Source organism: Spea bombifrons, chromosome 10, assembly GCF_027358695.1.
Source record: "Spea bombifrons isolate aSpeBom1 chromosome 10, aSpeBom1.2.pri, whole genome shotgun sequence".
NCBI classification, from domain to species: domain Eukaryota; kingdom Metazoa; phylum Chordata; class Amphibia; order Anura; family Pelobatidae; genus Spea; species Spea bombifrons.
In genome coordinates, this window is record NC_071096.1 from 20,770,337 (window position 1) to 20,784,830 (window position 14,494).

A 14,494-nucleotide genomic window follows, 5' to 3' on the forward strand; every position below is an offset into this window, starting at 1 on the left:
CTGAAACAGCCTCCCAGAGCCAACTCTGCCTCTGAAGCAGCCTCCCAGAGCCAACTCTGCCCCTGAAACAGCCTCCCAGAGCCAACTCTGTCCCTGAAGCAACCTGCCTGTGCCACCTCTGCACCTCTAAACAGCCTGCCTGTCACATTTCTGCCCTTAAACACTTACTCACTTCATTCAATCATTCACTCTCCCGCACCCTATTACCTCTCTTGCACATCACTGGTCCAGGGGCCGGCCGATCATCACTGGTGCCACAGTTGCCTAACGTAGGCATGCAGCTCACTGCTGTGGCACTTAACTGTAGCAGCTTTCCGCCGCTCGTGCCGGCAGCTGATACAAGAGATCAGGCTGCAGGAAGGCAGCAACACTAGGTTCTGCTGACAGGGGGAGTCCAGGGCTTTAAAGTAAAGGGCTTTACTGAATGTATTTTTAGGATGTACAGGTACATCCATAGGGGACTGAAGGGTTTAAAGATCATAACAAAAAAGTAAAAAGCAAATTCTTTGGATTGTACGGTTGTGAGCAAGGTCTGTCAATTCTAGTTTTCTCAAACCCTTCGAATATATGTATTGTATGTATTGTAAAAATTGTTGCCATTATATAAATTAAATATGATAATAATCATAATATCCACATCCACTTGCATTTAATGAGTAATTGGTGTTCCGATCCAATGTTTACTTTTTACATGTGTTTGGTTGTGAGAGAAGGCAGGTATTGTTCCTGTTCGTCTATCCTGGTCTACAGGTCAATTTTCACTGAGGCTTTCCTGGATTCTGGAGCTGCGGGTAACTTTGTTGACTCTGCGTTCAGCAAGCAGCACCTTATTCCCACGCTCCTGAGAAGTACTCCTGTACGCCTTGAGTCCATTGATGGCAGGCCTCTCCATCCTGCTCAGGTCACCCGTACTACAGCTCCCCTGACGCTGTCCGTGGGTCTGGTACATACTGAAGGATTGCAGTTTTTCATTATCTGTTCCCCTTTAACTCCCATAATACTGGGATTTCATTGGCTACAGTCACATAACCCCACCATTGACTGGACTACCAGGCAGATTACGTCTTGGAGTAAAACCTGCGAGGAGCATCGTCTCAAGCCAGTGAGACTTGCTTCCTTGTTGACTATTCCTTTGGCCTTGACAACACTTCTACCTTAGCCGTACCAGGACTTTGTGGACGTATTCAACAAAAAGGAGGCAGAGAAGTTGCACCCGCACAGATTAACCTTCTTCCTGGTGCCATGCCAGCCAGAGGTCGAGTCTATCTGTTATCCATTCCAGAGACCAAGGCTCCATAGGCTTACATCAAGGAGAATCTGAAACGTGGGTTTTTTCGCCGGTCGACATCCCCGCTGGTGTTTGGTTTTCCTTTGTCTGGGAAAAAAAGATGGCGAATTGCGCCCCTGTATAGACTACAGAGGACCGCTGGAGAAGTGTGCCTTTGAGGTTCATAATGGTACAAGCAATCAAGGCCTTAAGGCCCTTCAAAGGTTTTTGGGTTTTGCCAATTACTACAGACGGTCTATCTGCAATTACTCCAAGTTGCACCTTTAATGGCCCTAACCAAGAAGGGGGCCAATGTCTCGGAGTGGTCATCTTAGGCTATATCCGCCTTGAGGACAAGTTTATCACGGCTCCTGTGCTGACACATCCTGACTCTCAACTACAGTTTATTTTAGAGGTGGATGACTCTGAGTCCAGGGTTGGGGCAGTCTTTGTCCAACAGGCATCTTACAGCAGTCCTCTTCATTCTTGTGGGTATTTTTCAAGACATTTTACTTTGGCCAAAAGAAACTACAATATAGGTAACAAAGAGCTTTTGAGACATCATCCTGGCCCTGGAGGAGTGACGTCGTCAGTGATTTTGACTGTTCACAAGAACCTTCGATACATTGAATCCTCCAAATGCCTCAATCCGCGCTGGGCCAGATGGGCTCTCTTCATTTCCCGCTTTCCATTTGTGCTGACTTACCGTCCGGGTTCTAAGAATACCAAGGCAGACACCCTGTCCCGTATGCACACTATACCGGAAGGAGAGAGTCATGAACCTTAACCTATCCCTCCATTTCATGGACTCATATTGCTATGGACTTAATTGTCGATTTGCCCTCCTCTAAGGGATATACGATGATCCTAGTTGTGGTCGACCGTTTCTCTAAGATGGCCCACTTCATACCCAGCGCTGTCACTCTGGCAGATGTCTTCATTCAGGGGGTGCTTCGTCTTCACGGGTTGCCCACTGAAATCATCTGAGACAGAGGGACGCAGTTTATAGCACGGTTTTGGCGGGAATTCACCAAGTCCTTAGGTATAACCGTTGCCTTCTCATCTGCTTACCAACCTCAGACCAATGGGTTAGTGGAGAGAGCTAATTAACATCTCGAGCAATACCTACGAATATTAGTCAATAACCACCAGGATAATTGGGTTGATCTTGCCGTTCGCAGAATTTACTCGAAACGCTCTTCAAGAGTCTACTGGGGCATGGCTTTTCTTCTGCCTCTATGGTCTCCACCCGTAGTCCTTCCCTGGGACAGTACCCGTGATGGTTCCTAGGGTCTGAGAGATAATGTAATAAAGATAATGTTAAATGCTAAATGGCTGTCTCATCCTGGTGGCACTCTTCTTCCTTGCCTTCTGATCGAGGAAGGGGGAGACACCCCCCCCTTCCTCCTCTCAGCCAAAGCTACAGCAACCGCCGCAGAGAAGAGGGAGACCTTCCTTCACCTCTCAGCCACTCCAGCAGCAGCCAATACGGAGATAAGGGAGACCCTCCTCCACTTCACGACCGCCAAAGCAGCAGCCTCCACGGAGAAGGGGGAGACCTTGCTCCACCTCTCATCTAGTGGTTATTATTACTACTACTACTGGACTTATAATGGGAGATTATGCCACACACAAGATGGCCGCAGATCCTGACACATTAAGTGATGTTTGACTAATTTTGGTGCCAAACGGAATTCAATGCCCCTTTCTTCCTGTTCCTATTTAAACCTTCCAGTTTCCTATATGATCCTTGGCATCTGATGGTCGCCTATGCTAATAGTGCTTCCTTAGTGTGCATTATCTTTGGCAGTCCTTTTGTGTTTGACCTCAGCTTGTTTCCTCATTTACGTTGATAGGCCAGTATCCTGACCTTGGCTTGTTATCCATTGATCCTGTCTCCTGGTATCCTGACCTCAACTTGTTCGACCACGTTACTGCTACCTTTGGGTTCTAACTGACTCCACTGTCTCCAACCTCGCTGTGCGTGACAATAAAGTATTAATGTATCAATGTTATTGATAACATTGCTACAGAATCTGCTGTCGCTCTAAAGATAAAATGAATATAAGATAATATGAATTTAAAGGAAATAATATGGGAAAATTAATTACCAACCTTCTAAGATCCAAAAGCAAAGTAATCAACACAATCTTCATTCTATATAAAACCTATAAAAGACCTATATTAAAAGTTTACATTTTCTATAAAATCCCCATGTTCCTAGTTAACCCCTTAACGACAAAGCTTGTACATGTAAGGGCTTGCAGTGCAATGTTATAACGACAAAGCCCGTACACGTACGGGCTGCTGTTAACCAGCGTTTTCGCTGCGATTGGCGGCTTTGCAGCATCCATGGAAGCCCTTCCCACAAGAAAAATGGCCGCCGCCGCATCAATCATCAAAGATCGCGGCAGGCTAAAACAGCTTAGGAAGCGTTCGGAATCACTTTCTAAGCATAACCGGTGTTGCTGACATTCCTCGATATTGAGGCATGTAACAACACAACCCCCCTACCCTGATAGCCTTGTGATTGCTCCAAAGAGCAACTACAAGCGCCATCATGTAAATGACGTTGCCACTCACAAGATGGCGTCAACAACAGAAAAATGAATGAGTTCACAGAGGGTCTTTCCAGACCCTCTTGAGAACTCTCAAGTGGGGCAAAAAAAGGATTTAGTCAGCCACCAATGTGCAAGTTCTCCCACTTACAAAGATGAGAGAGGCCTATAATTTTCACCATAGGTACACTTCAACTATGAGAGACAGAATGAGACAGCAAAGTCCATAAATCACATTGTCTTATTTTTAAAGAATTAATTTGCAAATTATGGTGGAAAATAAGTATTTGGTTAATAACAAAAGTTCATATCAATACTTTGTTATATACCCTTTGTTGGCAATGACAGAGGTCAAACGTTTTCTGTAAGTCTTCACAAGGTTTTCACACACTGTTGCTGGTATTTTAGACCATTCCTCCTTGCAGATCTCCTCTAGATCAGTGATGTTTTGGGGTTGTCGCTGGGCAACACGGACTTTCAACTCCCTCCAAAGGTTTTCTACGAGGCTGAGATCTGGAGACTGGCTAGCCCACTCCAGGACCTTGAAATGCTTCTTACGAAGCCACTCCTTCATTGCCCTGGCGGTATGTTTGGGATCATTGTCATGCTGAAAGACCCAGCCACGTTTCATCTTCAATGCCCTTGCTGATGGAAGGAGGTTTTCACTCAAAATCTCACGATACATGGCCCCATTCATTCTTTCCTTTACACGGATCAGTCGTCCTGGTCCCTTTGCAGAAAAACAGCCCAAAAGCAAGATGTTTCCACCCCCGTGCTTCACCGTAGGTATGGTGTTCTTCGGAGGCAACTCAGCATTCTTTCTCATCCAAACACGACGAGTTGAGTTTCTACCAAAAAGTTCTACCTTGGTTTCATCTGACCATGCTCTCTAGCAAACTTCAGACGGGCCCGAACATGTACTGGCTTAAGCAGGGGGACACGTCTGGCACTGCATGATTTGAGTCCCTGGCGGTGTCGTGTGTTACTGATGGTAGCCTTTGTTACTTTGGTCCCAGCTCTCTGCAGGTCATTCACTAGGGTCCCCCGTGTGGTTCTGGGATTTTTGCTCACCGTTCTTGTGATCATTTTGACACCACGGGGTGAGATCTTGCGTGGAGCCCCAGATCGAGGGAGTTTATCAGTGGTCCTGTATGTCTTCCATTTTCAAATTGCTCCCACAGTTGATTTCTTCACACCAAGCTGCTTGCCTATTGCAGATTCAGTCTTCCCAGCCTGGTGCAGGTCTACAATTTTGTTTCTGGTGTCCTTCGACAGCTCTTTGGTCTTGGCCATAGTGGGGTTTGGAGTGTGACTGTTTGAAGTTGTGGACAGGTGTCTTTTATACTGATAACAAGTTCAAACAGGTGCCATTAGTACAGGTAACTAGTGGAGGACAGAGGAGACTCTTAAAGAAGATGTTACAGGTCTGTGAGAGCCAGATATCTTGCTTGTTTGTAGGTGACCAAATACTTATTTTACCGAGGAATTTACCAATGAATTCATTAGAAATCCTACAATGTGATTTCCTGTATTCTTTCCCCCCATTCTGTCTCTCATAGTTGACGTGTACCTCTGGTGAAAATTACAAGCCTCTCTCATCTTTTTAAGTGGGAGAACTTGCACAATTGGTGGCTGATTAAATACTTTTTTGCCCCACTGTATATATATATATATGTTTTTTTATGAGCAAGTCCCACAATTTACACTATATCGTCACAAAAATTCCCGCATGGAAAGAGTTAAAATATTGGCATTATAAATGCCCATAGGGTGCCTAGTTTTAAAAAATGTATGATTTGATGGGGTAAATTGAATTGGCCGGCTTCAAAGATGTCCCAAATATGGGACGTGGACACAGACTGACCAGATGTCTAAATGGCAAAAAAATACACACCTCACAAAGGTGGCCTTTTACCTCTGAAATAAACCAACAAACTCATGCAATGTGGGGTATCATTGCGCTCAGTAGATGTTACTGAACACATATTGGTGTGTTGTTTGACAGGGACATATACCAGGAGCGGTAAATTCATACCTGAAGTACGTGTGTGGAAAAAAATACAAAAAAAAATGTACTACCATAAAGTTTGACAAAGGCTGATGGTAGAACTAGAGCATGGAAAGTGTTAAAAAACCAGCATTTGAAATATCTTGGGGTGTCTAGTTTTTAAAAATATATGTTTGATGGGGTAAATTTCATTGGCCGGCTTCAAAGATACCCTGATACTTATTGCCCCATAATGTGCAGAAAAAAAACAAAACAAACATAAAAACATTGGGTATTTTTTAAACTCAGGACAAATAGTAGAATTTATTTGTCACAGTTATGGTGAGCCTTTAAAAATTTTAGAAATGCCGAAGGGAATGCCCGATCGCGCGTTTGCAACTGCGCTTTCATGCCGGAAGCTGTTACGGGCGATCGGACAGCAGAAAGCTGGCAAAGCCGGCTTCTGCTGTCAGTGGGGAAACAAAACGACAGCCTGGTCTCCCGCGCAGCGGCAGGGATGTGTCCCTGACGCTGCACGAAGGGCTGGACGTACCGGGACGTCCATAGGGGTTTCTTTGTGGGCGTTTTTTGGACGTCCTGGTACGTCTATAGGGGATTGAAGGGGTTAAGTAACATGATTACTTTGCATTATCATGTTTATGTCAGCTATTCTTGTAAAGTATTTGCTCAGCAGCACACAGTCAAGTCAAACGGGAGTTAATATATGCATGGAATCGACCAATCACAGTCACGTGGGCAGCGACATTCATCACACACTTCAATTCAGCCAACCCAATGCATAGAGTCAACCGCCCTGGTATTGAAGGCGTGAGAAATGCCTCCTTGTCACAGTTATGGTGAGCCTTTAAAAATTTTAGAAATGCCACTGATTTTAGGTTATGGTGAGCATTTCAATATTTTTTTGTTGTTGTTAACTGTCATATTAAAAACTCCTATGGGTAATTTATTAAGTAACATGACTACTTTGCATTATCATGACCAACCAATCACAGTCAAGTGGGCAGAGGCATTCATCACACACTTCAATTCAGCCAACCCAGTGCATAGAGTCAACCGCCCTGGTATTGAAGGCGTGAGAAATGCCTCTTTGTCACAGTTATGGTGAGCCTTTAAAAATTTTAGAAATGCCGCTGATCTTAGGTTATGGTGAGCATTTCAATATTTTTTTTTTTGTTGTTAACTGTCATATTAAAAACTTCTATGGGTAATTTATTAACCCCTTCAATCCCAAAGATTAAATGATCAGTATGTTAAGCAATATTTCGACTGACCAGACTCAACTGCAGTTAGGGGTATCCCCCGGAGGCAGAGGATGAGATATGTTTGAGTTTGGGAGGGGGGGGCAGGCACTGGTGGATTTCTGGGGAGACTTATTACTTGCCTTCCCAGTCCATTCATGTCTAAGTAACCCTGTGCTTACTGGGGGCACAGGGCGAACGAGATGGCGCGTCTGGTCTGATTTTATAATCCTTGACACCTAACATACTTCATCTAACATATTTTCCTTCATGTGCAACATGCTTCATCTAACATACTATCCTTCAGAACCAACAGACCTCAGTAGAGTCTTCATCTTCCTATCCTTCTGTAAAACACATCGGAATAGATACAACACCTGTTAATCTCCGCAGCACAATATACTCCGAAAACAGTAAATAGAGAATCTTCCGTACCCTACGTCATCCCGATCGTGCTAGTAGCGACAATACGTTTAACCCGTCACAGTTCATGTGTCCATGATCAGAGCTAGAATTACTGCTACCCAGGGTAAATGGCAAAGTGGCAAGTTTTCATGGGGTTAAATAATGTTAGGACATACAAATTAATAGGAGTAACATTCTTAATGCTATAGTTGCTTATATAGAAGATAAAACAGTATCTTTAATATAGGCGATGTACGTTTTGATCCTGCACTTTTTCTACATCTCGTCCTCAACGCTATTCCTTACGTTTGGTCCATCCTACACTGGGGGCTCCCACCTAGTTTTCCGTATGGGAGAAGAAGCCTAGTTCAGCTACTTAAGGGTTCACGAAAGAGAAAAAAGAGGGGGGGGGAACAAAACAGGATAATCGGAGCTTTTCGTAATATAAGGGTTTGTATCATTTCATAACAAACACTTAACATACCCTAGGTTGATACAAAATGAGACCCAGATGAGATGCCACATGCACTGTTGGCTCGGATCTGTGTTATGACAAAGTCCCACCTTGCCATGGAATTGCACAATGCCATCCTTTTAACAAGGGGAACGCATTCATCGCACACTTCAATTCAGACCCGGATGATATGCCACATGCACTGTTGGCTTGGATCCGTGTTATGACAAATTACCACCTTGCACAATGCCATCCTTTTAAGAAGGGGACCGCATTCATCGCACACTTCAATTCAGCCAACCCAGTGCATAGCGTCAACCGCCCTAGTATTGAAGTCGTGAGAAATGCCTCTTTGTACTGGTTATGGTGAGCCTTTAAAAATTTTAGAAATGCCGCTGATTTTAGGTTATGGTGAGCATTTCAATATTTTTTTTGTTGTTGTTAACTGTCCTATTAAAAACTTCTATGGGTAATTTATTAAGTAACATGATTACTTTGCATTATCATGATGTTTATGTCAGCTATTCTTGAAAAGTATTTGCTCAGCTGCACACAGTCAAGACAAACGGGAGTTAATATATGCGTGGAATCGACCAATCACAGTCGAGTGGGCAGGGTTATCCGGCTAACGCAATAACAAAGGCACGAACGAAAAGCTATGCATGGAATCAACCAACCACAGTCGAGTGGGCGGGGTTATCTGGCTAACGCAATAACAGAGGCACGAACGAAAAGCTAAGTGCTGATACAGCTGCTGAATTAAAATTTTTTTTAATTTCTGTATTATTTATTATTTTCAGAATTTCAAAACATTTACAACAAATATAACAAGCAGTCCAGACACATAGGATTATGTCGATAATATCCAAAGTAAACAAAGAAAAATAAAAATTACCTCCTTAGGAGCAGAGCTCTATTATCAATATTATGTTTCGTCATAATCCAATGAATTGCCTTCCTTAGATTATTCCAAGCAGAGTACCATACTTCTACCGCATATTAAATATCTAAATCCGTTTCCCAATTTTGTATGGTGATGGGTTTATCAGTAGTAATTGTCTGTTCTAACATAATCCCAATTTTAGAAATTAATTTTTTATTAAGGTGTTTCTCTAGGAATCTATCTAAGATAGTTGGCAAATGCCAAGTCTTAGTTTTAATAAAATTTACGATTCTTAAATATGAGAGAAACTCTTTATTTGGGAGAAGAAATTTGGTTTGGAGTTCTGCAAAGGATTTTAGCCCGGAGGGAGACCAAATATCTATTTTATAGATACCATGAAAATCCCAAATTGTAAATTCAATATCTTTGATAAAGAGATGCAGCGAAGCAATAGGTGTATAAGATGAATTTAAGTCGTTAGAGACAATTTTTTTTTTAAATTTAAGCATATTATTCAGAATATTTGCTATTAGTGGATTGGGAATATCCAAATCTTTTATGTTTTTAGAGTTGAGCCAATAAAGTTGAAATAAGTCCTGATTGCCACACCTCTTTCATATTTATGCCAAGGAAGATCAAGCTCCCATTTCGAATACCAGGCTATAAAATGACCAAACATACAAGTTTCATATAAAGTTCGTAGGTTAGGGAATTTAAATCCGGTCTGTGATAAATTTCTCTTTAAAATGGAGTGTGGTACTCTTGGCTTTTTGTTTGACCATACAAATGAAAATAACATTTTTTCAAATTGATTTAAAATTCTTACGGGAACTGAAAGAGGGATAGTTCTAAATAGGTAGATTATTCTGGGTATGACATAAGATTTTAATACATTTAATCTTCCAAATCAAGATATTTCTAATTTTTGCCACCCCGATAATTGAGTTTTCATTTCCTCAAAAAGACTAGTATAATTATTTTCTATTAAGTCAGAAAAGTTATTGTAAATTTTAATACCTAAGTAATTTATATATGGCTGCATTTCAAAAAATGGTATCTCATTTTTCAAATTTTGTATTTGAGAAATATTCATATTAAAGTTAATAATTTGTGTCTTATGTACATTAAGGCTATAATTAAAGTATAGACTATATTCTTTTATGCATTTTATCATTTCTGGGATTGATGTCTCTGGTGATGTAAGACTGAGAAGAATATCGTCCGCATATTATGCGATTTTACACTCTAATGGGCCAGTTGTTGCTCCTTTAATTTTTTTTGATTGACGGATTATTACTGCCAAAGGTTCGATAGATAGAGTGTAAAGCAGAGGGGCTAATGGGCATCCTTGCCTCGTACCATTCTTAATATAAAAATAGTTAGAATCCAAATTAGCTCCTGAGATTTTAGCATGTGGGCTTGTGTACAATGCTAATGTATTAAGAAAAAAGTTTCCAACCAGGCCGAAGGCTTTTAAAGTACCTTGTAAAAAAGACCAGTTAACCCGGTCGAAAGCCTTTTCGGCGTCAAGGGCTATTAGTGTGGCGGTTGATTTAGAGTTTTGGAGTTCATAGATAAGATTTAAAATTCTTCGCGTGTTATCTTGTCCATTTCTTCCCTTAAGGAAGCCCGTTTGATTTGGGTGTACTAAGTCTTGCATTACCTCGTTCAATCTGTCAGCTAAGATTTTAGAAAAAAAATTTATATCTAAGTTTATTAATGAGATAGGACGGTAATTTGTGACTTTAGTTAAGTCTTTATCTGGTTTGGGAATGGGAGTTATTATAGCTTGTAACATTTCCCTTGGAAACTTTTTATTATTTGGTATCTCTGTAAATATTTTAAGCAACAGTGGAGAGATAACTTGATCCAGGAGCTGATAGAAAGGGGCAGAAAACCCATCTGGGCCAGGAGCTTTAGATTTAGGTAAGTTTCTTATTTCTGAAAGTTGTATAGGAGAATTTAATTTCGTCAATTTCATTATAGAAAGTTTAGGTAGATTTAGCCCATCCAAAAAGGAATCTATCTGTAAGTTATTTTTGGTTATATCTGGTAGATTATATAAAGATAAATAATAAGACCTGAATGCTTCTCCAATCTGTTTAGGAGTAGAGTATAATTTGTTATTTAACACAATTTTGCTGATTCTATTTCTATCTGTTCGATTTTTAATTTTATTTGTCAAATTTTTACTAGTTTTATTACTACTGTAATACCATTTATGTTTCAGTCTTAATAAACATCTATTAGTTTTCTCGATTAAGTTTTCTTTAATCTTATCTTGAATTACTCTGATCTCTTCAAAAAGCAAATTAGATGGATTTTATTTATTACTGACTTCAAGTTTTGCCAATTTAATATAAAGGTCCGAGAGAGTTAACCCCTTTGATTTCTTCATCTGTGCGCCTTGTTTTATGAGGAGACCTCTCATGAAACATTTAAAGGAACACCATAAAATTGCATCAGAAATTTCGCCATTGTCATTAATTTCTATGTATTTCTTGGCTAAAGTAATACACTTCTCTTTAAATAATGGGGATAATAATAACGATTCGTTTAGTCTCCAATTAGATCTTATTCTTGGTTGTTCTATATTTTTAATTTCTATAATGACTGGGGCATGGTCAGACCAGGTTTGGCTTCCAATAGACGCACGACTGCAATCTTCTATTGACTTACTGTCCGTAAAAAATGTGTCAATTCTAGAATATGAATGATGGACCAATGAGTAAAAGGTATAATCTTTCACAAAGGGATTATTTATTCTCCAAATGTCATATAGGTTGTTACGCGCTAAACATTTTGAGAAAGATTTAGCCAAAGATTTCAATTTTATGTCCGGGTATAAACCATGTCTCAGACCTTTATCTAGTTTGGCATCTTGAATGCAGTTCATGTCACCCCCTATTACGAGAAAACCTTTTGTTATTTCATGAACCCGATCAAAAACTTTATCCAGATAGTTAACCGTAGACGTATTTGGTGCATATATATTTACTAGGGTATAAGTTACGTCGTTCAATTTACATATTAATATACCGTATCAACCTTCTCGGTCGGATTCATAATGTAATTTTTCAAACTTAATATTGTCTTTTATAAGTATTGCTATCCCTCTTTTTTTCTTATGTTCTAGGCTAGATACAAAGACAAGTGAGTATTTTTTATAAAACCATCGAGTAGGAGATCCTGATTTCCAATGGGTTTCCTGTGCAAAGCATATATCAATATGTTCTCGAGTAATCATATCATATAAGAACGCTCTTTTTTGTGGGGAATTTAAGCCTTGACAATTAATAGACAGCAACCTAAGTGTCATTTAAGTAATATGGCATCTTATCCTTTCCTTCCCTGATAATCAATAAAGTGCCGTTTAAACAAACTTTAACATACAAAAAATTCACAGTCATCCTATTTGTGCATGAATATAAAACATGCGAACTCCGATCCCCTTCAAAAAAAAAAAAAGAAGAGGTTTAGTGTTATATATATTTGTGTTATCCACATGTTATGTGTTTCGTGTATTATCATAGTCTATTAAAATATGAAAAGTGATTGTGTCTTTAAATTAAAAAAGTATTAAAATTTAAGAAGTGTTATTGTGATTATTGTGTGTGTTATCCGCTTGTATTAGATATGTTATCCTGAATTAATTATATATAATCAAAATTGTATTAATTTAGACCTTTAGAGTTGATAGTCGTGTAGTACTATCAAGTCAAGTGATAAAATGTGAAAGAGAAAAAGAAAAAAAAAAAAAAAGGGAAGGGGAACATTTGTATTTCCTTTGTAGTTTGATGCAGTAATCTAAATATACTATATATAGTTGCAGCTCATATGGTTTGGGACAGTGGATTAAATATGAATATATGGTTTCAAAAAAAGAGAAAAAAAAAATGTAGAAGAAAAAAAAAAGGTTTCCTTTTTTTCCCTTTTTCCATCTCTTCCTTTTTTCTTTAATACTTTTGTCCTCCTCCTGTTGATTGAGTTAATGAGAGCATAAATTCTTCTACTTGTATGGGGTCAGTGAATATTAAAGTTTTAGATTCATAGAAGATAATAATTTTCATAGGCGAGCCCCATTTGTACTTAATATTCATGTCTCTTAGTTTCTTAGTGCGATCTCCAATTTCTCTTCTAAAAGTCCTCGTTGTGTATGATAAATCCGGAAAAAGTTTTAAGTCCTTATATTTTTCATCATGAGAGTGTTTTTTTTGAAATTCAAATAGAAAAAAATTTTTAGTGTGAAAATTAAAAAAACAAATCATAACATCTCTTGGTGTGTCTGAGTTTTTCAAATTTTTGGGTTTAGTCAATCTGTAAAATCTCTCGAGTGCTGCTTTCCCTAGATGTTCCTTTGGAGTGTAGGTTGCAAGCAAATCATTTAGAAAAAATTCTAGTTGAGTATTTAAGATTTCTTCAGGGATGCCTCTTATTCTTATATTTTTGCTTCTTGCTCTATCTTCCAATTGTATTAATTTCAGGTCAATGGTCTGTATGTTCAGTCTGAGATTGTTGTTCTCCTTTTTAAGAACTTCAATTTCATGCTGTAAAGATTGCATAATATTTGATTGAGATACAAGCGATTTCTTGTTTCAACGCATCAGTGTTAAATTTCATCTCTGCGCTTAATTTAGAATATAAATCATTTATATTAGGAATTCTAGATGGATGATTCGGATCCAAATGTGTGGTCTCTGTTTGAATCTCCAAAGAGGAGTCGTGTGGAACAGCATAAGATGTTTGGAGAGATTTAGATATAGTTGTTTCTGGTTTGGGAGAATAATATGCAGTTAAAGACTTTGACTTCTCAATACTCTTTTATCCCTTTCTCTCTCTTTTTCTCTCTTTTTTGGGACCCATTTTGTATTCTTAGTATTCCGGAGAAAAACTTAGAGTAAATGGCGTGATATCTGTCAATATTTCACCCCTTTTTCTCTCCCCTCTTTCTTATATATTAACTTTTTCATTTTCTTATATGTTGGCTTGTAATATTTTCTTAAAGCGTTCAAAACTGAGCAATTATCCTGTAGATCACTCCCATATACATAGATATTATGATAATCTTAAAAAAAATATAAAAAAAAAAATTATAAGTTAGTGTAGGTGTGCGTGTGGTTGCAAATCTCTTAGCTTAAAGGAAAAAAGAGAGTAGAGTCTTCGGTCTCCTTAACTATCTCTGTGTCTCGTGTCTCGTCTTCTAAATGGATTGAAAGTTCAAATGCGTTCAAATGCGTTCTTATCCAGATTTAGACTCTATAGAGAAGAGATCCAATTATAAATGAAAGACTCAATTATATTCTTAATTCACTTTTGCTCTGATAAAGGTTTCTCTGTTTCCACATCCGACATCGCAAATTATATATTCAATTAGCAATGTTCGATTAGCAACCACAACCACAACCTTTAAATGTCCTTTTTTATACTTATAAGTCCCAAAATCAACCACGTGAGTTGCGGGCCGTTACAGGCCGTCATCCAAGCTTTAGCTCAATCAGCTCATCGCTGGAAAGCAACATAAAACATTTAAGTATGCAGAGAGTCTTTTGAGAAAAGAAAAGAAAAGTTCCTCTACCGAAAGCAGTGTAGATGTTGTCCTCCAAAGAATTCGGCCGCCCGTTGACCGTTTGGGGGTCTGACACTGCGGTGAGCTGCAGCCCGCTTCAAGCATCCGACCTGCT